Source organism: Lampetra fluviatilis, chromosome 2 (assembly GCF_964198595.1).
Source record: "Lampetra fluviatilis chromosome 2, kcLamFluv1.1, whole genome shotgun sequence".
NCBI lineage: Eukaryota > Metazoa > Chordata > Hyperoartia > Petromyzontiformes > Petromyzontidae > Lampetra > Lampetra fluviatilis.
Window position 1 is genome coordinate 22,052,059 of NC_136276.1, and position 20,957 is coordinate 22,073,015.

The 20,957-nt window shown below is 45.8% G+C and overlaps 8 non-coding genes and 1 pseudogene across 8 annotated transcripts; all 9 read right to left on the reverse strand.

Moving 5' to 3' along the window:
* Positions 1-123: 123 nt before the first annotated feature.
* LOC144947305 (U1 spliceosomal RNA) lies at positions 124-288 on the reverse strand. Its single transcript, XR_013640031.1, has one exon. It is a non-coding gene; the product is annotated as a U1 spliceosomal RNA (small nuclear RNA).
* A 1,247-nt stretch (positions 289-1,535) lies between these two features.
* Positions 1,536-1,700, reverse strand: LOC144947123 (U1 spliceosomal RNA). The gene has a single exon (XR_013639988.1). It is a non-coding gene; the product is annotated as a U1 spliceosomal RNA (small nuclear RNA).
* Positions 1,701-3,010: 1,310 nt separating this feature from the next.
* Positions 3,011-3,175, reverse strand: LOC144947134 (U1 spliceosomal RNA). Its single transcript, XR_013639991.1, has one exon. It is a non-coding gene; the product is annotated as a U1 spliceosomal RNA (small nuclear RNA).
* Positions 3,176-4,485: 1,310 nt separating this feature from the next.
* Positions 4,486-4,649, reverse strand: LOC144947199 (U1 spliceosomal RNA). Its single transcript, XR_013640004.1, has one exon. It is a non-coding gene; the product is annotated as a U1 spliceosomal RNA (small nuclear RNA).
* A 1,309-nt stretch (positions 4,650-5,958) lies between these two features.
* Positions 5,959-6,123, reverse strand: LOC144947283 (U1 spliceosomal RNA). Its single transcript, XR_013640026.1, has one exon. It is a non-coding gene; the product is annotated as a U1 spliceosomal RNA (small nuclear RNA).
* A 1,310-nt stretch (positions 6,124-7,433) lies between these two features.
* LOC144947170 (U1 spliceosomal RNA) lies at positions 7,434-7,597 on the reverse strand. Its single transcript, XR_013639999.1, has one exon. It is a non-coding gene; the product is annotated as a U1 spliceosomal RNA (small nuclear RNA).
* A 1,208-nt stretch (positions 7,598-8,805) lies between these two features.
* On the reverse strand, positions 8,806-8,969 carry LOC144947177 (U1 spliceosomal RNA). Its single transcript, XR_013640000.1, has one exon. It is a non-coding gene; the product is annotated as a U1 spliceosomal RNA (small nuclear RNA).
* A 1,293-nt stretch (positions 8,970-10,262) lies between these two features.
* Positions 10,263-10,426, reverse strand: LOC144947191 (U1 spliceosomal RNA). Its single transcript, XR_013640002.1, has one exon. It is a non-coding gene; the product is annotated as a U1 spliceosomal RNA (small nuclear RNA).
* Positions 10,427-11,646: 1,220 nt separating this feature from the next.
* LOC144947216 (U1 spliceosomal RNA) lies at positions 11,647-11,784 on the reverse strand (annotated as a pseudogene).
* Positions 11,785-20,957: the final 9,173 nt, after the last annotated feature.

A 20,957-nucleotide genomic window follows, 5' to 3' on the forward strand; every position in this document is an offset into this window, starting at 1 on the left:
CAGTTTATTCTGGCTCACTGCAGTCAAAAAAATAATGACTTTCGCCATTATCGCTCCTGCGCGCAATTTTTTGCATGTTATAAAAGTTTAATGCGACTAACATATATATTTTTTCATTATTATCGGGGGATAGCGCGAACGCAGTCCCCCCAGTACCACAAATTACACAGTCGAGTTTCCCGCATTTGGGGAAATCGCAGGGGTCAACCCACCCGCAGTGCAATGGATGAGCCTCGCCCTGGGAGGACCACCTAACTGATCATGGTGCCGCCCCTGTCAGGTAAGTATGAGTTGGGTTGCTCCCACTATCCCGATACGAACCAGAACCCTGTACCTTTACTCTATAGGCCCTTCAAAAGCTTTTACATATTCTATGGTTCTTTCGGTAAAGAACCATAGAATGTGCATTTTTGCAGTCACGAAAATGTTAAGCCCAGCTTTTACGTGGCTGAAATAAAAAATAAAAGTGAAATAAATGAATGCTAAAAATGAAAACTATATGATTAAAACGCTAATTTGTAAAGGAAATTAACATTTTTTTTATTATTAAACACTTAACTGACGGTCAGGTTTTTGGGCAAAGCCCCTAAAAAACGTATTCTGGGTAATGTTAGCTCACGACACAAGTGAAGTTACTAGATTAGAGGTTTTCACCTCTGGTTCTGTAAGTTTTGTCGGGCGATGAGAATCCTGGCCACATCTAGCATCATAATCTGATATTTGAACCAGTCCCTGGCCAAAGTGGCGAAGTATGATCAAACAGTCTCCTTGACCCATGCGAAAATAAATTCTCATGTTCTTTCATTTAATCATTATTGATGTTAACTCCACAACTGATGAGTGTATTGCCACATGTGCATTTTGTAAAAAATAAATATGTTTGCGAAAGCAGGCCAAACATTTCCAACTAGCGCTTTGCCCGTCCAAGGACGGGTGTATTTGAGTAAATCTGAATCTTGCAAGTGAAAAGCAGACCGCGACGTGATATTCATTGCATGAATTTGTGTGCAATTTGTAAGGCCGCGGTGACACAGACTTATTTCATTTAACACGTATAACGCCTTAGTCATCATGACGTCCTTTTACTTCTATGTCTCAATAGCGTTACGGAGATCGCGTGACGTGAGGGTTCTGCCTTTGGAGTGAGGGTTGTAAGTTGACGCTGAGGAGGGGGGAGGAGGCACCTCGCGCCCCCATGTGGAGTGACGTCAACCGCTAATTATTATGAATGGTGGAGTGTCCATTTGGATGAAGTCACCTCTTCATGATTATTCTTCATGATTATTAATGAGGGGGGCTGGCCGACGTGGAGTGACGTCACACGAGGGACACACAGACATTCATGGCTCATTATAGTAGTAACTAGTTTAACGATGTCAACAGTTTATTCTGGCTCACTGCAGTCAAAAAAATAATGACTTTCGCCATTATCGCTCCTGCGCGCAATTTTTTGCATGTTATAAAAGTTTAATGCGACTAATATATATTTGCAACTAATATATATTTGCAACTAATATATATGTTTTCATTATTATCGGGGGATAGCGCGAACGCAGTCCCCCCAGTACCACAAATTACACAGTCGAGTTTCCCGCATTTGGGGAAATCGCAGGGGTCAACCCACCCGCAGTGCAATGGATGAGCCTCGCCCTGGGAGGACCACCTAACTGATCATGGTGCCGCCCCTGTCAGGTAAGTATGAGTTGGGTTGCTCCCACTATCCCGATACGAACCAGAACCCTGTACCTTTACTCTATAGGCCCTTCAAAAGCTTTTACATATTCTATGGTTCTTTCGGTAAAGAACCATAGAATGTGCATTTTTGCAGTCACGAAAATGTTAAGCCCAGCTTTTACGTGGCTGAAATAAAAAATAAAAGTGAAATAAATGAATGCTAAAAATGAAAACTATATGATTAAAACGCTAATTTGTAAAGGAAATTAACATTTTTTTTATTATTAAACACTTAACTGACGGTCAGGTTTTTGGGCAAAGCCCCTAAAAAACGTATTCTGGGTAATGTTAGCTCACGACACAAGTGAAGTTACTAGATTAGAGGTTTTCACCTCTGGTTCTGTAAGTTTTGTCGGGCGATGAGAATCCTGGCCACATCTAGCATCATAATCTGATATTTGAACCAGTCCCTGGCCAAAGTGGCGAAGTATGATCAAACAGTCTCCTTGACCCATGCGAAAATAAATTCTCATGTTCTTTCATTTAATCATTATTGATGTTAACTCCACAACTGATGAGTGTATTGCCACATGTGCATTTTGTAAAAAATAAATATGTTTGCGAAAGCAGGCCAAACATTTCCAACTAGCGCTTTGCCCGTCCAAGGACGGGTGTATTTGAGTAAATCTGAATCTTGCAAGTGAAAAGCAGACCGCGACGTGATATTCATTGCATGAATTTGTGTGCAATTTGTAAGGCCGCGGTGACACAGACTTATTTCATTTAACACGTATAACGCCTTAGTCATCATGACGTCCTTTTACTTCTATGTCTCAATAGCGTTACGGAGATCGCGTGACGTGAGGGTTCTGCCTTTGGAGTGAGGGTTGTAAGTTGACGCTGAGGAGGGGGGAGGAGGCACCTCGCGCCCCCATGTGGAGTGACGTCAACCGCTAATTATTATTAATGGTGGAGTGTCCATTTGGATGAAGTCACCTCTTCATGATTATTCTTCATGATTATTAATGAGGGGGGTTGTTCGATGTGGAGTGACGTCACCCGTTTATGGTTATTAATGACGGGGCACCATGTGGAGGACGTCACCTGTTCATGATCATTAATGAGGGGGGCCGGCCGACGTGGAGTGACGTCACACGAGGGACACACAGACATTCATGGCTCATTATAGTAGTAACTAGTTTAACGATGTCAACAGTTTATTCTGGCTCACTGCAGTCAAAAAAATAATGACTTTCGCCATTATCGCTCCTGCGCGCAATTTTTTGCATGTTATAAAAGTTTAATGCGACTAACATATATATTTTTTCATTATTATCGGGGGATAGCGCGAACGCAGTCCCCCCAGTACCACAAATTACACAGTCGAGTTTCCCGCATTTGGGGAAATCGCAGGGGTCAACCCACCCGCAGTGCAATGGATGAGCCTCGCCCTGGGAGGACCACCTAACTGATCATGGTGCCGCCCCTGTCAGGTAAGTATGAGTTGGGTTGCTCCCACTATCCCGATACGAACCAGAACCCTGTACCTTTACTCTATAGGCCCTTCAAAAGCTTTTACATATTCTATGGTTCTTTCGGTAAAGAACCATAGAATGTGCATTTTTGCAGTCACGAAAATGTTAAGCCCAGCTTTTACGTGGCTGAAATAAAAAATAAAAGTGAAATAAATGAATGCTAAAAATGAAAACTATATGATTAAAACGCTAATTTGTAAAGGAAATTAACATTTTTTTTATTATTAAACACTTAACTGACGGTCAGGTTTTTGGGCAAAGCCCCTAAAAAACGTATTCTGGGTAATGTTAGCTCACGACACAAGTGAAGTTACTAGATTAGAGGTTTTCACCTCTGGTTCTGTAAGTTTTGTCGGGCGATGAGAATCCTGGCCACATCTAGCATCATAATCTGATATTTGAACCAGTCCCTGGCCAAAGTGGCGAAGTATGATCAAACAGTCTCCTTGACCCATGCGAAAATAAATTCTCATGTTCTTTCATTTAATCATTATTGATGTTAACTCCACAACTGATGAGTGTATTGCCACATGTGCATTTTGTAAAAAATAAATATGTTTGCGAAAGCAGGCCAAACATTTCCAACTAGCGCTTTGCCCGTCCAAGGACGGGTGTATTTGAGTAAATCTGAATCTTGCAAGTGAAAAGCAGACCGCGACGTGATATTCATTGCATGAATTTGTGTGCAATTTGTAAGGCCGCGGTGACACAGACTTATTTCATTTAACACGTATAACGCCTTAGTCATCATGACGTCCTTTTACTTCTATGTCTCAATAGCGTTACGGAGATCGCGTGACGTGAGGGTTCTGCCTTTGGAGTGAGGGTTGTAAGTTGACGCTGAGGAGGGGGGAGGAGGCACCTCGCGCCCCCATGTGGAGTGACGTCAACCGCTAATTATTATGAATGGTGGAGTGTCCATTTGGATGAAGTCACCTCTTCATGATTATTCTTCATGATTATTAATGAGGGGGGTTGTTCGATGTGGAGTGACGTCACCCGCTTATGGTTATTAATGACGGGGCACCATGTGGAGGACGTCACCTGTTCATGATCATTAATGAGGGGGGCTGGCCGACGTGGAGTGACGTCACACGAGGGACACACAGACATTCATGGCTCATTATAGTAGTAACTAGTTTAACGATGTCAACAGTTTGTTCTGGCTCACTGCAGTCAAAAAAATGATGACTTTCGCCATTATCGCTCCTGTGCGCAATTTTTTGCATGTTATAAAAGTTTAATGCGACTAAAATATATATTTTTTCATTATTATCGGGGGATAGCGCGAACGCAGTCCCCCAATACCACAAATTACACAGTCGAGTTCCCCGCATTTGGTGAAATCGCAGGGGTCAACCCACCCGCAGTGCAATGGATGAGCCTCGCCCTGGGAGGACCACCTAACTTATCATGGTGCCGCCCCTGTCAGGTAAGTATGAGTTGGGTTGCTCCCACTATCCCGATACGAACCAAAACCCTGTACCTTTACTCTATGGGCCCTTCAAAAGCTTTTACATATTCTATGGTTCTTTCGGTAAAGAACCATAGAATGTGCATTTTTGCAGTCACGAAAATGTTAAGCCCAGCTTTTACGTGGCTGTAATAAAAAATAAAAGTGAAATAAATGAATGCTAAAAATGAAAACTATATGATTAAAACGCTAATTTGTAAAGGAAATGAACAATTTTTTTAATATTAAACACTTAACTGACGGACAGGTTTTTGGGCAAAGCCCCTAAAAAACGTATTCTTGGTAATGTTAGCTCACGACACAAGTGAAGTTACTAGATTAGAGGTTTTCACCTTTGGTTCTGTAAGTTTTGTCGGGCGATGAGAATCCTGGCCACATCTAGCATCATAATCTGATATTTGAACCAGTCCCTGGCCAAAGTGGCGAAGTATGATCAAACAGTCTCCTTGACCCATGCGAAAAAAATTCTCATGTTCTTTCATTTAATCATTATTGATGTTAACTCCACAACTGATGAGTGTATTGCCACATGTGCATTTTGTAAAAAATAAATATGTTTGCGAAAGCAGGCCAAACATTTCCAACTAGCGCTTTGCCCGTCCAAGGACGGGTGTATTTGAGTAAATCTGAATCTTGCAAGTGAAAAGCAGACCGCGACGTGATATTCATTGCATGAATTTGTGTGCAATTTGTAAGGCCGCGGTGACACAGACTTATTTCATTTAACACGTATAACGCCTTAGTCATCATGACGTCCTTTTACTTCTATGTCTCAATAGCGTTACGGAGATCGCGTGACGTGAGGGTTCTGCCTTTGGAGTGAGGGTTGTAAGTTGACGCTGAGGAGGGGGGAGGAGGCACCTCGCGCCCCCATGTGGAGTGACGTCACCCACCAAATATTATTAATGGTGGAGTGTCCATTTGGATGAAGTCACCTCTTCATGATTATTCTTCATGATTATTAATGAGGGGGGTTGTTCGATGTGGAGTGACGTCACCCGCTTATGGTTATTAATGACGGGGCACCATGTGGAGGACGTCACCTGTTCATGATCATTAATGAGGGGGGCTGGCCGACGTGGAGTGACGTCACACGAGGGACACACAGACATTCATGGCTCATTATAGTAGTAACTAGTTTAACGATGTCAACAGTTTATTCTGGCTCACTGCAGTCAAAAAAATAATGACTTTCGCCATTATCGCTCCTGCGCGCAATTTTTTGCATGTTATAAAAGTTTAATGCGACTAACATATATATTTTTTCATTATTATCGGGGGATAGCGCGAACGCAGTCCCCCCAGTACCACAAATTACACAGTCGAGTTTCCCGCATTTGGGGAAATCGCAGGGGTCAACCCACCCGCAGTGCAATGGATGAGCCTCACCCTGGGAGGACCACCTAACTGATCATGGTGCCGCCCCTGTCAGGTAAGTATGAGTTGGGTTGCTCCCACTATCCCGATACGAACCAGAACCCTGTACCTTTACTCTATGGGCCCTTCAAAAGCTTTTACATATTCTATGGTTCTTTCAGTAAAGAACCATAGAATGTGCATTTTTGCAGTCACGAAAATGTTAAGCCCAGCTTTTACGTGGCTGTAATAAAAAATAAAAGTGAAATAAATGAATGTTAAAAATGAAAACTATATGATTAAAACGCTAATTTGTAAAGGAAATTAACAATTTTTTTTATTATTAAACACTTAACTGACGGTCAGGTTTTTGGGCAAAGCCCCTAAAAAACGTATTCTGGGTAATGTTAGCTCACGACACAAGTGAAGTTACTAGATTAGAGGTTTTCACCTTTGGTTCTGTAAGTTTTGTCGGGCGATGAGAATCCTGGCCACATCTAGCATCATAATCTGATATTTGAACCAGTCCCTGGCCAAAGTGGCGAAGTATGATCAAACAGTCTCCTTGACCCATGCGAAAAAAATTCTCATGTTCTTTCATTTAATCATTATTGATGTTAACTTCACAACTGATGAGTGTATTGCCACATGTGCATTTTGTAAAAAATAAATATGTTTGCGAAAGCAGGCCAAACATTTCCAACTAGCGTTTTGCCCGTCCAAGGACGGGTGTATTTGAGTAAATCTGAATCTTGCAAGTGAAAAGCAGACCGCGACGTGATATTCATTGCATGAATTTGTGTGCAATTTGTAAGGCCGCGGTGACACAGACTTATTTCATTTAACACGTATAACGCCTTAGTCATCATGACATCCTTTTACTTCTATGTCTCAATAGCGTTACGGAGATCGCGTGACGTGAGGGTTCTGCCTTTGGAGTGAGGGTTGTAAGTTGACGCTGAGGAGGGGGGAGGAGGCACCTCGCGCCCCCATGTGGAGTGACGTCACCCACCAAATATTATTAATGGTGGAGTGTCCATTTGGATGAAGTCACCTCTTCATGATTATTCTTCATGATTATTAATGAGGGGGGTTGTTCGATGTGGAGTGACGTCACCCGCTTATGGTTATTAATGACGGGGCACCATGTGGAGGACGTCACCTGTTCATGATCATTAATGAGGGGGGCTGACCGACGTGGAGTGACGTCACACGAGGGACACACAGACATTCATGGCTCATTATAGTAGTAACTAGTTTAACGATGTCAACAGTTTGTTCTGGCTCACTCCAGTCAAAAAAATAATGACTTTCGCCATTATCGCTCCTGCGCGTAATTTTTTGCATGTTATAAAAGTTTAATGCGACTAACATATATATTGTTTCATTATTATCGGGGGATAGCGCGAACGCAGTCCCCCAGTACCACAAATTACACAGTCGAGTTTCCCGCATTTGGGGAAATCGCAGGGGTCAACCCACCCGCAGTGCAATGGATGAGCCTCGCCCTGGGAGGACCACCTAACTGATCATGGTGCTGCCCCTGTCAGGTAAGTATGGGTTGGGTTGCTCCCACTATCACGATACGAACCAGAACCCTGTACCTTTACTCTATGGGCCCTTCAAAAGCTTTCACATATTCTATGTTCTTTCGGTAAAAAACCATAGAATGTGCATTTTTGCAGTCACGAAAATGTTAACCCCAGCTTTTACGTGGCTGTAATTAAAAATAAAAGTGAAATAAATGAATGTTAAAAATGAAAACTACGTGATTAAAACGCTAATTAGTAAAGGAAATTAACAATTTTTTTTTATTATTAAACACTTAACTGACGGTCAGGTTTTTGGGCAAAGCCCCTAAAAAACGTATTCTGGGTAATGTTAGCTCACGACACAATGGCGTTACTAGATTAGAGGTTTTCACCTCTGGTTCTGTAAGTTTTGTCGGGCGATGAGAATCCTGGCCACATCTAGCATCATAATCTGATATTTGAACCAGTCCCTGGGCAAAGTGGCGAAGTATGATCAAACAGTCTCCTTGACCCATGCGAAAATAAATTATCATGTTCTTTCATTTCATCATTATTGATGTTAACTCCACAACTGATGAGTGTATTTCCACATGTGCATTTTGTAAAAAATAAATATGTTTGCGGGAGCAGGCCAAACATTTCCAACTAGCGCTTTGCCCGTCCAAGGACGGGTGTATTTGAGTAAATCTGAATCTTGCAAGTGAAAAGCAGACCGCGACGTGATATTCATTGCATGAATTTGTGTGCAATTTGTAAGGCCGCGGTGACACAGACTTATTTCATTTAACACGTATAACGCCTTAGTCATCATGACGTCCTTTTACTTCTATGTCTCAATAGCGTTACGGAGATCGCGTGACGTGAGGGTTCTGCCTTTGGAGTGAGGGTTGTAAGTTGACGCTGAGGAGGGGGGAGGAGGCACCTCGCGCCCCCATGTGGAGTGACGTCACCCGCTAATTATTATTAATGGTGGAGTGTCCATTTGGAGGAAGTCACCTGTTCATGATCATTAATGAGGGGGGCTGGCGGACGTGGAGTGACGTCACACGAAGGACACACAGACATTCATGGCTCATTATAGTAGTAACTAGTTTAACGATGGCAACAGTTTGTTCTGGCTCACTGCAGTAAAAAAAATAATGACTTTCACCATTATCGCTCCTGCGCGCAATTTTTGCCATGTTATCAAACTTTAATGCGGCTAAAATATATATATATATATTTTCATTATTATCGGGGGATAGCGCGAACGCAGTCCCCCAGTCCCACAAATTACACAGTCGAGTTTCCCGCATTTGGGGAAATCGCAGGGGTCAACCCACCCGCAGTGCAATGGATGAGCCTTGCCCTGGGAGGACCACCTAACTGATCATGGTGCCGCCCCTGTCAGGTAAGTATGAGTTGGGTTGCTCCCACTATCCCGATACGAACCAGAATTCTGTACCTTTACTCTATGGGCCCTTCAAAGGCTTTTACATATTCTATGGTTCTTTCGGTAAAGAACCATAGGTTGTGAATTTTTGCAGTCACGAAAATTTTAAGCCCAGCTTTTACGTGGCTGTAATAAAACATAAAAGTGAAATAAATGAATGTTAAAAATGAAACTATATGATTAAAACGCTAATATGTAAAGGAAATTAACCATTTTTTAATTATTAAACACTTAACTGACGGTCAGGTTTTTGGGCAAAGCCCCTAAAAAACTTATTCTGGGTAATGTTAGCTCACGGGCAAGTGGCGTCTCTAGATTAGAGGTTTTCACCTCTGGTTCTGTAAGTTTTGTCGGGCGATGAGAATCCTGGCCACATCTAGCATCATAATCTGATATTTGAACCAGTCCCTGGGCAAAGTGGCGAAGTATGATCAAACAGTCTCCTTGACCCATGCGAAAATAAATTATCATGTTCTTTCATTTCATCATTATTGATGTTAACTCCACAACTGATGAGTGTATTTCCACATGTGCATTTTGTAAAAAATAAATATGTTTGCGGGAGCAGGCCAAACATTTCCAACTAGCGCTTTGCCCGTCCAAGGACGGGTGTATTTGAGTAAATCTGAATCTTGCAAGTGAAAAGCAGACCGCGACGTGATATTCATTGCATGAATTTGTGTGCAATTTGTAAGGCCGCGGTGACACAGACTTATTTCATTTAACACGTATAACGCCTTAGTCATCATGACGTCCTTTTACTTCTATGTCTCAATAGCGTTACGGAGATCGCGTGACGTGAGGGTTCTGCCTTTGGAGTGAGGGTTGTAAGTTGACGCTGAGGAGGGGGGAGGAGGCACCTCGCGCCCCCATGTGGAGTGACGTCAACCGCTAATTATTATTAATGGTGGAGTGTCCATTTGGAGGAAGTCACCTGTTCATGATCATTAATGAAGGGGGCTGTTCGATGTGGAGTAACGTCACCCGCTTATGGTTATTAATGACGGGGCACCATGTGTAGGACGTCACCTGTTCATAATCATTAATGAGGGGGGCTGGCCAACGTGGAGTGACGTCACACGAGGGACACAGACATTCATGGCTCATTATAGTAGTAACTAGTTTAACGATGTCAACAGTTTGTTCTGGCTCACTGCAGTCAAAAAAATAATGACTTTCGCTATTATCGCTCCTGCGCGCAATTTTTGGAATGTTATAAAACTTTAATGCGACTAAAATATATATTTTTTCATTATTATCGGGGGATAGCGCGAACGCAGTCCCCCAGTACCACAAATTACACAGTCGAGTTTCCCGCATTTGGGGAAATCGCAGGGGTCAACCCACCCGCAGTGCAATGGATGAGCCTCGCCCTGCGAGGACCACCTAACTGATCATGGTGCCGCCCCTGTCAGGTAAGTATGAGTTGGGTTGCTCCCACTATCCCGATACGAACCAGAACCCTGTACATTTACTCTATGGGCCCTTCAAAAGCTTTTACATATTCTATGGTTCTTTCGGTAAAGAACCATAGAATGTGCATTTTTGCAGTCACGAAAATGTTAAGCCCAGCTTTTACGTGGCTGTAATAAAAAATAAAAGTGAAATAAATGAATGTTAAAAATGAAAACTATATGATTAAAACGCTAATTTGTAAAGGAAATTAACCATTTTTTTTTATTATTAAACACTTAACTGACGGTCAGGTTTTTGGGCAAAGCCCCTAAAAAACGTATTCTGGGTAATGTTAGCTCACGACACAAGTGGCGTTACTAGATTAGAGGTTTTCACCTCTGGTTCTGTAAGTTTTGTCGGGCGATGAGAATCCTGGCCACGTCTAGCATCATAATCTGATATTTGAACCAGTCCCTGGCCAAAGTGGCGAAGTATGATCAAACAGTTTCCTTGACCCATGCGAAAATAAATTCTCATGTTCTTTCATTTAATCATTATTGATGTTAAGTCCACAACTGATGAGTGTATTGCCACATGTGCATTTTGTAAAAAATAAATATGTTTGCGAAAGCAGGCCAAACATTTCCAACTAGCGATTTGCCCGTCCAAGGACGGGTGTATTTGAGTAAATCTGAATCTTGCAAGTGAAAAGCAGACCGCGACGTGATATTCATTGCATGAATTTGTGTGCAATTTGTAAGGCCGCGGTGACACAGACTCATTTCATTTAACACGTATAACGCCTTAGTCATCATGACGTCCTTTTACTTCTATGTCTCAATAGCGTTACGGAGATCGCGTGACGTGAGGGTTCTGCCTTTGGAGTGAGGGTTGTAAGTTGACGCTGAGGAGGGCGGAGGAGGCACCTCGCGTCCCCATGTGGAGTGATGTCACCCGCCAAATATTATTAATGGTGGAGTGTCCATTTGGAGGAAGTCACCTCTTCATGATTATTCTTCATGATTATTAATGAGGGGGGCTGTTCGATGTGGAGTGACGTCACACGAGGGACACACAGACATTAATGGCTCATTATAGTAGTAACTAGTTTAACGATGGCAACAGTTTGTTCCGGCTAACTGCATTCACAAAAAATGATGACTTTCGCCATTATCGCTCCTGCGAACAATTTTTTGCATGTTATAAACCTCTAATGCGACTAAAATATATATATTTTTTCATTATTATCGGGGGATAGCGCAAACGCAGTCCCCCAGTACCACAAATTACACAGTCGAGTTTCCCGCATTTGGGGAAATCGCACGGGTCAACCCACCCGCAGTGCAATGGATGAGCCTTGCCCAGGGAGGACCGATTTAAAAGTTTTTATTACCTTCTCAGCGAACACAAAGAAAACCAAAGAAATCACTGGAAACAACACTCCATCCCGGGCGCCACGAAAGGCCCCTTCCAATCTGCGTCACATCCGCGGGCACCACCCACATACAATACAACAAAAGCCAGCCACCGCAACGCCCACCGCCTCGCGCCCCTTTAACCACCGTCACCACCACCATTCACCCGCGCAACGCTCCACCACATCGCCTTCCCCCGACTGAACACGGACATTCCTCGCCCGTACAACTCAGCAGGCCGCAAAATGCGCATGGCCTTCCCTCACCGTCCCTTCCCCATCCCTGGTAGGGGCCACTTCCACTTCACACCTGTGGCCTTGTATCCCAGCCCAACCCAATCCACTTCCATCACCCTTTCTAGCAACCTCCTCGCCCAGTAACACACCCCCAAAGGTGACATAGAGGTCCCATCCAGCTCCTTTCTGCGCGCCCTCCACAAGGCCTCCTTCGTCGCACCTATTATGGCCCACGCCCGATCTTTGTCACCTTCCCCCACCCCCCTTAAGACTCCCCACATAATGTCCCGCATTGACACCTGCGCCGGGTAAAACCGGGACAAAAGCGGACCGCTCCGTCTCCACACCTCCTGTGCAAAGGGACACTTCACCATGACGTGCACCGCATCCTCATCTGCGCTGCATCCCCTCGGGCATTTGGGGGAACGTGCCATTCGGCGGGAAAACATGAAGCCCCTCGTCCCCAATCTATCCCGCACCGCCAACCAGGACAGATCCCTCTGTTCCTTTGTGAGCGCCGTTGATGAAGTGTTCCTCCACACTTGACGGTGCACAGCCCTCTTTGCGCCCATCACCCCCTCGCAGGCCTCCCCTTCGTTTACTTCGGCCAACACCTCCCTGGGGTTCCACGGTCCCCCTCTCTGACTCAAACCGTACTCTTTGATGTAGTCACCACCACCGCGTTCAGCCAACCCTGTGGCCAGGCCAAGGGTATACCCTTCGCCAATTGGGTCATCCCAAGCCCCCTCAGGAGCCACGTCAGGCGATACCTCAAATAACAAGCGGCCTTCCCCCGGGGCCCTTTGGAAAAAAAACAACCTCAGAGTGTTGCACACAAAAATTGAAGACAGAGCACACGCAACATTTGAGTCACCCCTCCCCCCGTTCTCGACGCGTTTACACATCACCTCCCTCTTCACTCTATCCATCCGTCCCCCCCAAATGAACCTAAACAACACCGATTCCAAAATCCTTACCTCCCTCCTACCTGGCGGGTACACATATGCGAGGTAGTTAAGTGTTGGTAACACCTCCACCCTCTCCACCAGAATCCTCCCTTCCATCGTAAGCCGTCTCCCGGCCTACCTACCTAACTGTCCCCTCACCTGCCCTATCCTCCCATCCTCGGCAAAAAGAAACCCCTAAGACCCTGACCTCCTCCGTCTGTACCCCCAACTCAGGCGGCAGGCCCTCGAACAATCTCGGGTCCCCGAAGACCATCAGTCCGCTCTTCCTCGCGTTCACCTTCAAGCCGGAGGCCAGGCCGATGCGGTTTGTCTCCTTCATGGCCCCCCACACTGATGCCACGTCCCTACAGAGCACGACTATGTCATCCATATACAACGCCACCTTCCCCTGTTCCTTATTCCCAGGGATGGTCACTCCCCTAATCCCTTGGCTGTTTCTCATTGCCTGTGCAAGGGGTTCCATACACATTACAAATAGAACCGCGGACATCGGGCACCCCTGCCTCACCCCTGACTCTACTGGGATTGTCCCCGACAGCTCCGCATTTATCAGTAGTCTGGTCCTGAGCCCTTGGTAAAGACGCCTCACCCAGTCGACCAAGGGCCCCCTCACTCCCATTCTTTCCAGCACTGCGAACATATACTCGTGCGAGAGGCGGTCAAAAGCCTTCTCAAGGTCCAGGCTAAGGAGTCCCAGGGGGCACCCCCTCTCTTCTTCCACCTCGATCGCCTCCCTTAATAAAATCAGGGAGTCCGAAATCCTCCTTCCTGGCACCACGCACGTCTGGTTGGGCTCGATCGCCCCCTCCACCACCTTCCCCAAGCGCGTCGCGACTATCTTCGCTATAATCTTGTAGTCCGAGTTCAGGAGCGTAACTGGACGCCAGTTTCCCAAATCTCTCCGGTCCCCCTTCCCCTTATACATCAGTGTGATAAGCCGCTCACACTTGTTTCTGGCACCAGGCCGCCCTGCAGTGTCTCCCTGCACATCTGCAGCATATCCCCCTTCAACAAATCCCAGAATGTGATGTAGAATTCCGCCGGAATTCCATCCAGTCCCGGCGTCCTATTCCTGTTTTGCATCCTCACCGCCCCCTCCACTTCCCCCAACTGGATCCTCTCTCCCAGTACCTCTGGGTTCCTAACCTCATATCTCAGCTCCCCCAGCAGTGCCTCCCGCATCCCCTTATCCGTTCCCTTCCTCCCATACAACTCCCCATAGTAATCCCTCGCTATCTCTATCATACCCTCAGTCGTTGCCTGCCTGCCTCTAGTCGGACTCACCAATTCCCTAACTGTGTTATCTTCTGCCCTGCATTTCTTAAAGAAGAATCTCGTACACTACTCCCCCTGTTCCGTTGCCCTGACCCTTGCCCTGTATACCAGCTGCTTGGCTCTCCTCTCCAATACCGAGGATAACCTCCCCTTCAACCTCTCTATGTCCTCGCCCACCGGGAATCCCAGCTCAAGTAACCTGTACCTCTTCTCGATCCTGTCATTCCACAGCTGCAGCTCCCTCTTCACGCTCCTCCCCCTGCTATATGTCTGGAAGAGAGCCTTTATCCGGCCCTTCACCATACTCCACCACTCCATCCTCGTGGCGAAGCATTCCTGCAGGGTCGTCCAGTCTTCATACCGCCTTACGAAGTCCTCCACCACCTTTCCGTCTGCCAACAGGCTCACATTCATCTTCCAGGTCCCCTTCCCTATTTTCAGGCCACCTGGAATATCGAGCTTTGCCTTTACATAATTGTGGTCTGAAAAGGGGAAAGGTTCAAAATCTGCCCTATCCACCCTCACATTAGCAGATTCAAAAAGGAAATCTATTCGCGATTGCGTTCCACCGCCCTTATCCGACCACATATATCCTGGTCTCATTGGGTGCATCTTTCTGAAGGCATCAGTCATTTCAAAGTCCTCCATCAGCTCCTTCAACTTCCGAGAGGAAGGGTCAAGCTTCCTCCTCCCAGCCACCGATAGCATGTCTGCCAGGCACAACGGGCAATTAAAATCACCCCCCATTACACATTTATCAGTCTCAGTTCTGCATCCCCATAAGACACGTCCACATAATGGAGACGGCCCGGAATAACCTCTTGGGACCCCACTATCTGTATACCCCTCCTACCTAGGAGGGTAACCACCCCCGTGCATTGGTTTTCAATGCTCCCCGACCAAAAGTAGTAGCCGTCCCAGTCCTCAAACAGTTTCTCCCGGCCCAGGGTGTACGGCAAGTGACATTCCTGGAGGAAGACCACATCCCTCTTGGTGGCCTGCAAAAGCTGCATTATCGCTCCTCTCCTCCCCTTGCTCTTCAAACTTCTCACATTCACAGACGCCACAGTAAGGTCCATGCCAGAATGTGTCTCAGTCTGACTCCAACCTCCCCACTCGCCCTCTGTAGCAGCTTTCGTCCGCCAGCTCCCGCAGCTTCATCTTGCCCCTTGTCCTCAAGGGTTTCCCCCTGCGCCGGCTCCCCACCATTTCCTCCATCCCCTCCCTCGAGGCCTCCGTGTCCAGCGAAGAGTCCGAGGGTTCAGTGCCGCATGAAGGGGCGACTCTCTTTGGGGCTCTCGGTAACTTCCTCTTCCTTCTGGTTGGTCCCTCCCATGCCTCGCCGCCGCCTTCCTCCTCCTATCGTTCCCCTTTTCCCTCCTCCTCCTCCACTGCCTCCGCCGTCTGCCACGGTCGTCTCGGAGACGCTGCACATGCCGTCACTCCCCTCTCCTGCCAGCCCCCCCTCCTGCTTGCTCGATGTTGATTCCTCTCTTTCCGTGGACCTCTCCCCCTCTCCCGCTCCGCCAGTCGCCGGTGGCCGCTGCTCGGTCACCTCACCTATCTCCTCCCTCAGGAATTCCCTGTCCGGCCCCTGTCTGGTCATACCCCCCTCCTCATCCTTCGCCCCCCCCCCCACTCCTATAAGCCCTAACCCTGTTGGCATATGATTCTGGACAGCTTCTGTACAAATGCTCTCTGCTGCCACAGAGGTTACAGAACACTGCACTCCTCCACCACGTGGTCCAGTGCCTTACACCTATAGCAAACCCTCGCCTCGCACGCTGCCGCCAGATGTCCGCATACCCCACACCTCATACACAGCTTAGGTTGTCCCGCATATACTACGTATCCCCGGCTACCGCCAATATTCAGGGCGCTCGGGATGTGTCTCAGGACCCCCCCCCCCCCCGCTCTGTCTTCAGACGCACCCTCCATTGCCTAGCCCCTGTCCATATCCCCACCGGATCCTGTACCTTTTTACAGCCCGACAATATCAAGCAATGCTGCCTGAACCAGACCTCCACGTCATGGTCGTGTAAAGCCTCATTATATAGGAAGACGGTTACCACCTTTGTATCCAGCTCCGATAGCAGCTGCAACTTCATCGACGCCAGAGGCTTCTCCTCCCCCTTCTCGAAGCGGGTCAAGAAGCTCTGCAGCAGGAGGCTTGAGTTGAAACTAACATCAAAGGCCCTCCCTCCCGGCAAAGCTATCAAGCAGTACAGGTCCGTTGACTCTATTTGTAACAGCTCCATCACTACCGACCGTACAAAGGTCGCCCGGTCGATTGTCACCTCCTCTGCCACATCGTCCTTAAACACCACCCTGACACAATTATGCCGTCTGACAAGAGGTGGCGTTAGGCTCGCCCCTGCCCCACCGCGCCACCTCCCTGCTCGTTCCGGTGGCCTCGCAGCACCCACCGGTCCAGCGTCCACTGCCGTCTTCACCCCCTGGGCCTCCCGCAACCCCCGTCCCGCTGGCACCTCCCTGGCCTCGTCCCCCACCCTCTGTTCGGGTTTGCTCACCCCCCCCGCCCCCCGGCACCATACCTCTTCCTCCTCGGTCCCCATCGTCCACCCCATCAGCTCCCACCCTCCCCTCCACTTCCGCCACTCACCGTGCCTCCGCCACCCTCCTCTCAACCCCTCGCCATGCCTCCCTCTCACCTTCCCCCGCCGCCGGCAGGTCAACCTGGTCACTAAAGTCCCCCTCTGGCCCAACACATGGTGTTGGGCCAGATGACGCCAAAAGGCGCACTCATCTGGTCCAACACCATGTGAGACTAGGCTCTGAGGAAAGCTGTCTCGGGTGTGGACCAATCAACTTCAAGGACAGTGCATACATTATCAGAGTTATTTTTTTGTTTGCATTATGACTGCAGGTATTGTGGTCTATGCAAACATGACTCCTTGTAAAAAAAAAGGTGTCAGTTTTGTTGCCAGATGAAAGGGTAAAAAACCAATGATCAACCAAAGAATACGTAAAAGCCTTTGAAGGGCCCATAGAGTAACGGTACAGGGTTGGAGTTAGTATAGGGATAGTGGGAGCAACCCAAATCATACTTACCTTTTTTAGATTTGAAGCTTTCGTGACTGCAATGATTCATAATCTTAGGGTTTTTTTCGGTAAAGTCACGTAGAGAGACAACAGCCAAGGACAGGTTAAATGAAGAGATCGAACGTGCCCTTGGTGGCTGTGGAAGATACCTGGGTTGTGCCAGCGTTGGCGACTACCCCGTTGTGGCAGGCAAAATTGCCTCGAGACCAACTATCGACGATGGGTGCAGTCAAATCCGAACTGTTGAAATGGCCTGTGAGCACCAACTGATGGGGAGACCGTGAAGTAGGTGAGAAAGTTATTTGAGGGGAATGATGATGCTGCCTTCAGGAAGCGGTAAGTTCGAATAAAATAAAAGGTGGTCATTCCAGTGATGAGAAACCCATTAGCCATGAGCCAGTAAATTAATTCAGGTCACTGGGTGCATACGACATTATTGCATACCACCCATCTCACCACAACATAATTGATCTAAAAAGTCTAACAGACATGGTGAATCATTGTATTTGTATGCATAAGCATGTGTTGCGTGTACAAATGTCCGTGTATATAAATGTGTATCTTTTATTCTGTGTGTGTAGACAATTGTCATCTCAGTCAACCCACAACACCTGTTTCTGTCCTGTGATCTGCAAGTGAGCTTTCCACACTTCACGTGACCTCAAAGTTTACCTAGCTTGGCACAAGCGCCCTGATGATGTCACTGCCGCTTAGTGGCAAATGGAAGCTTTTGTTGTTGTTTCTGTTGATGTTTGTGTGTGTAAGGTTTGGAGCACAGTGATTTGGGAATGTACTACGAACCACGGCACACATTCGGTGGCAAGTAGTTTCACAACCTGTTCTGAGTCTCTTTAAGGTCGACTCAGCTTCAAATGAGTGACTACTGTGGTTTGCGCATACTGCTTGCAGTCCCTTTAAGGCAATAATTGGTGGATCACATGGACATTTTATAAAACTGCCAAATTGGCTGTACAAACATTGTAAAATACAAGTTTCTGATTGTATCTGAAATTGGCCACCATTCTGCAAAAAAGTTATGGAATCACAACCAAAATGACAATTTGAATCAGGCCCTTAGTCGTTTGACACACTATAAACATCCCCAAACATTGGGGTGTCAAGAGAAGTATTGCTCTCTGTAGTCTGGATGTCTCTACATACATTTTTGCTTATTGAAAAGTGATGTGGCATATAGTTAAAATTTAATGTGAAATGTTTAAATTGTATTAATTGGTTACCGTATAACAAAATAAAACAACTCATAATAGAATACCATAAATGTTAAAGCTAAACATTTTATTAATTGGTTACTGTATAACAAAATAAAACAACCCACAATAGAATACCATAAATTTTAAAGCTATACAATACACCCTTAACCTCATCCCAGCGATCTCCATAATCTGAAAGAACCTACTAAAATCGTGTAACATGCATTTGGCCCAACGATGGCTTGCAAACCATAAAATCTAAATGCGGTAATTCAGTTTTTAAGATCGAGGATTCCCAAGCGAAACAGTATTTGCCAACGTGGCGTGGATGCCACAAAAGTGTCACATTCTTGGTCTAAGGAAACTGGAACTTGATGAGATATTCAGGGTAAGCGTCGCTGTCGTGAAATATAACAAATAATTCTGGATTGGTTAAGTTGTCTGTAACGCTGTCAAACAATTGCACGGAGCTTATCCTCTCATCTATGGGTGGAGGTTGTTTCATTCCTTCCTTTCCAATGGTATATTTTCCAGTCAGTACACGTGCCGTGTAAATGTACTTGGAACCATTTCCATCAGGTGGCGAGTATGTGTCATTTGCAGAATAATCAGCTTTAACTGCAAAGTACACGCCATCTCCATACAATGTAGCTGTAAAATATAAATCCCCATAGCAGCTGTTAATGTTTAGAATGACACTGGCAGTGGTGTATACATGTAACATTAAAGCAGTGAATCTGCTGTGAGTTTATTTTAAAGTGCATTGCATGTTAGATTATTCCATTGTGTTGAACAATAAGGTATACCTATATTTAACATCAATTCATGTATTTTACCAATTATACATTTATGGGCTTGCTAAGTAGATGTATTCCATGATGTCACTTCGTTATTAGAAACGTCGTTGCTAGAGGTATAGATATGATGTGGGAGGCATAGGGATGCATTCCAGGACTTCAGAGGGGGGTACAATAGGAACCATTGCTGTACAGTAGCCTTCACGTTGTCTTTAAGGTGGACTGCGACAACCCTAACGAATGCACCACTTAACTTTTCATCTCTCCCTCATGATCTGCATTTTCGTTTCCAAAGAGATGGATTTACGCTGCATTCTTTGCCGAATTAGGCAGCTAGCATTAGATTGTCGGTTGCATGACATAATGTGGGTAGTAAAAATCACAGTATCACTGCAAAGAACACGATAACAAATTAGGAACACGAGGATCTTGATCGATGGCAGGCGGGACACGGAAGACTGGTGAAGCGTGCCGCTGGTTGCCTGTTGATAATGTCCAGTAAAACTCCGCTCGGTTGTGTTTACAGGGTATGCGCAGGGTTTAAATCTTGACTCTTATTAATCGCTTTGTATGATTTCAAATTTTTTTTTTTCATTTTAGCAAAAATATCGTGGCGAAGGGACACTCCATGACCAACTTCGTGATAAAGGAGCTTCGTTAATCTAGGTATTACTGTACATCTAAATACATGACGTTCTTTCTTTTATTCCTAGTTACATCCAATTTTGTTCATTTCAAATGTAGAAGCTATGCAAATTTTAATCGCTTTTTAAAGTGGTGGAATCCCCTTTCATTAATTACAAAAGATGAAACAGTCCCAACCAAATGGCATCAGATGACATGATATGAAGCAACTGTGCACTTGTGTGGTATGTGTTAAATTAATATAAACAAAACATCTTAGGGAGGCTGAAATAAACCTTGCCTGCTTCTATTTCAAAATGGCAACCATCAATACCAAATATACCTAACTAGTTTTACTACCCAACTACGCCCGGTACTTGGATTCTTGTCTTGGATTAATTTAATATTCCCCTATATTTGAGTGGAAACCCCCGAAAAAATTGATGCTTGCAAGAAAGAAAAAATCCGAAACAAATCAATTTAACTAAATCGGATGTTTTTCACTCAAGGAAATTGAACATTAAGCAGGCAACTCGGGAAGGGAATGACGTGGCGAGCTGAAAATAGTTCCGTTCCCTTAGAAAATCGAGACAGCTATGCCGCGCATTTGTGCGGGATACACGGCCTACGCAGAGGGTTGGGGGGGGGATGCGTGACGTCAGCAGGCACACTGCGTAACGCTGCCGCATGCAGGTGACATCACAGATATGACGTCACAGATGTGTCACAGATGTGACGTCACCGCTCACTTGCCGTGCAATATATATCCATTATTGCGCCCCCCCCCCCCCCCCAAAAAAAAAATATACAAAAGTTAATTTTTATACTTTTTGCGTCGTGTACAGTCTGGAAACTACCCACATGCCAAATTTCAAGTTTGTTGCATGTTGGGAAGTATGCTAAACATTTCGAACAGACAAACATTTTCACAAATTTCCCTTATATATAGATATAGATTTATGAAAATCTA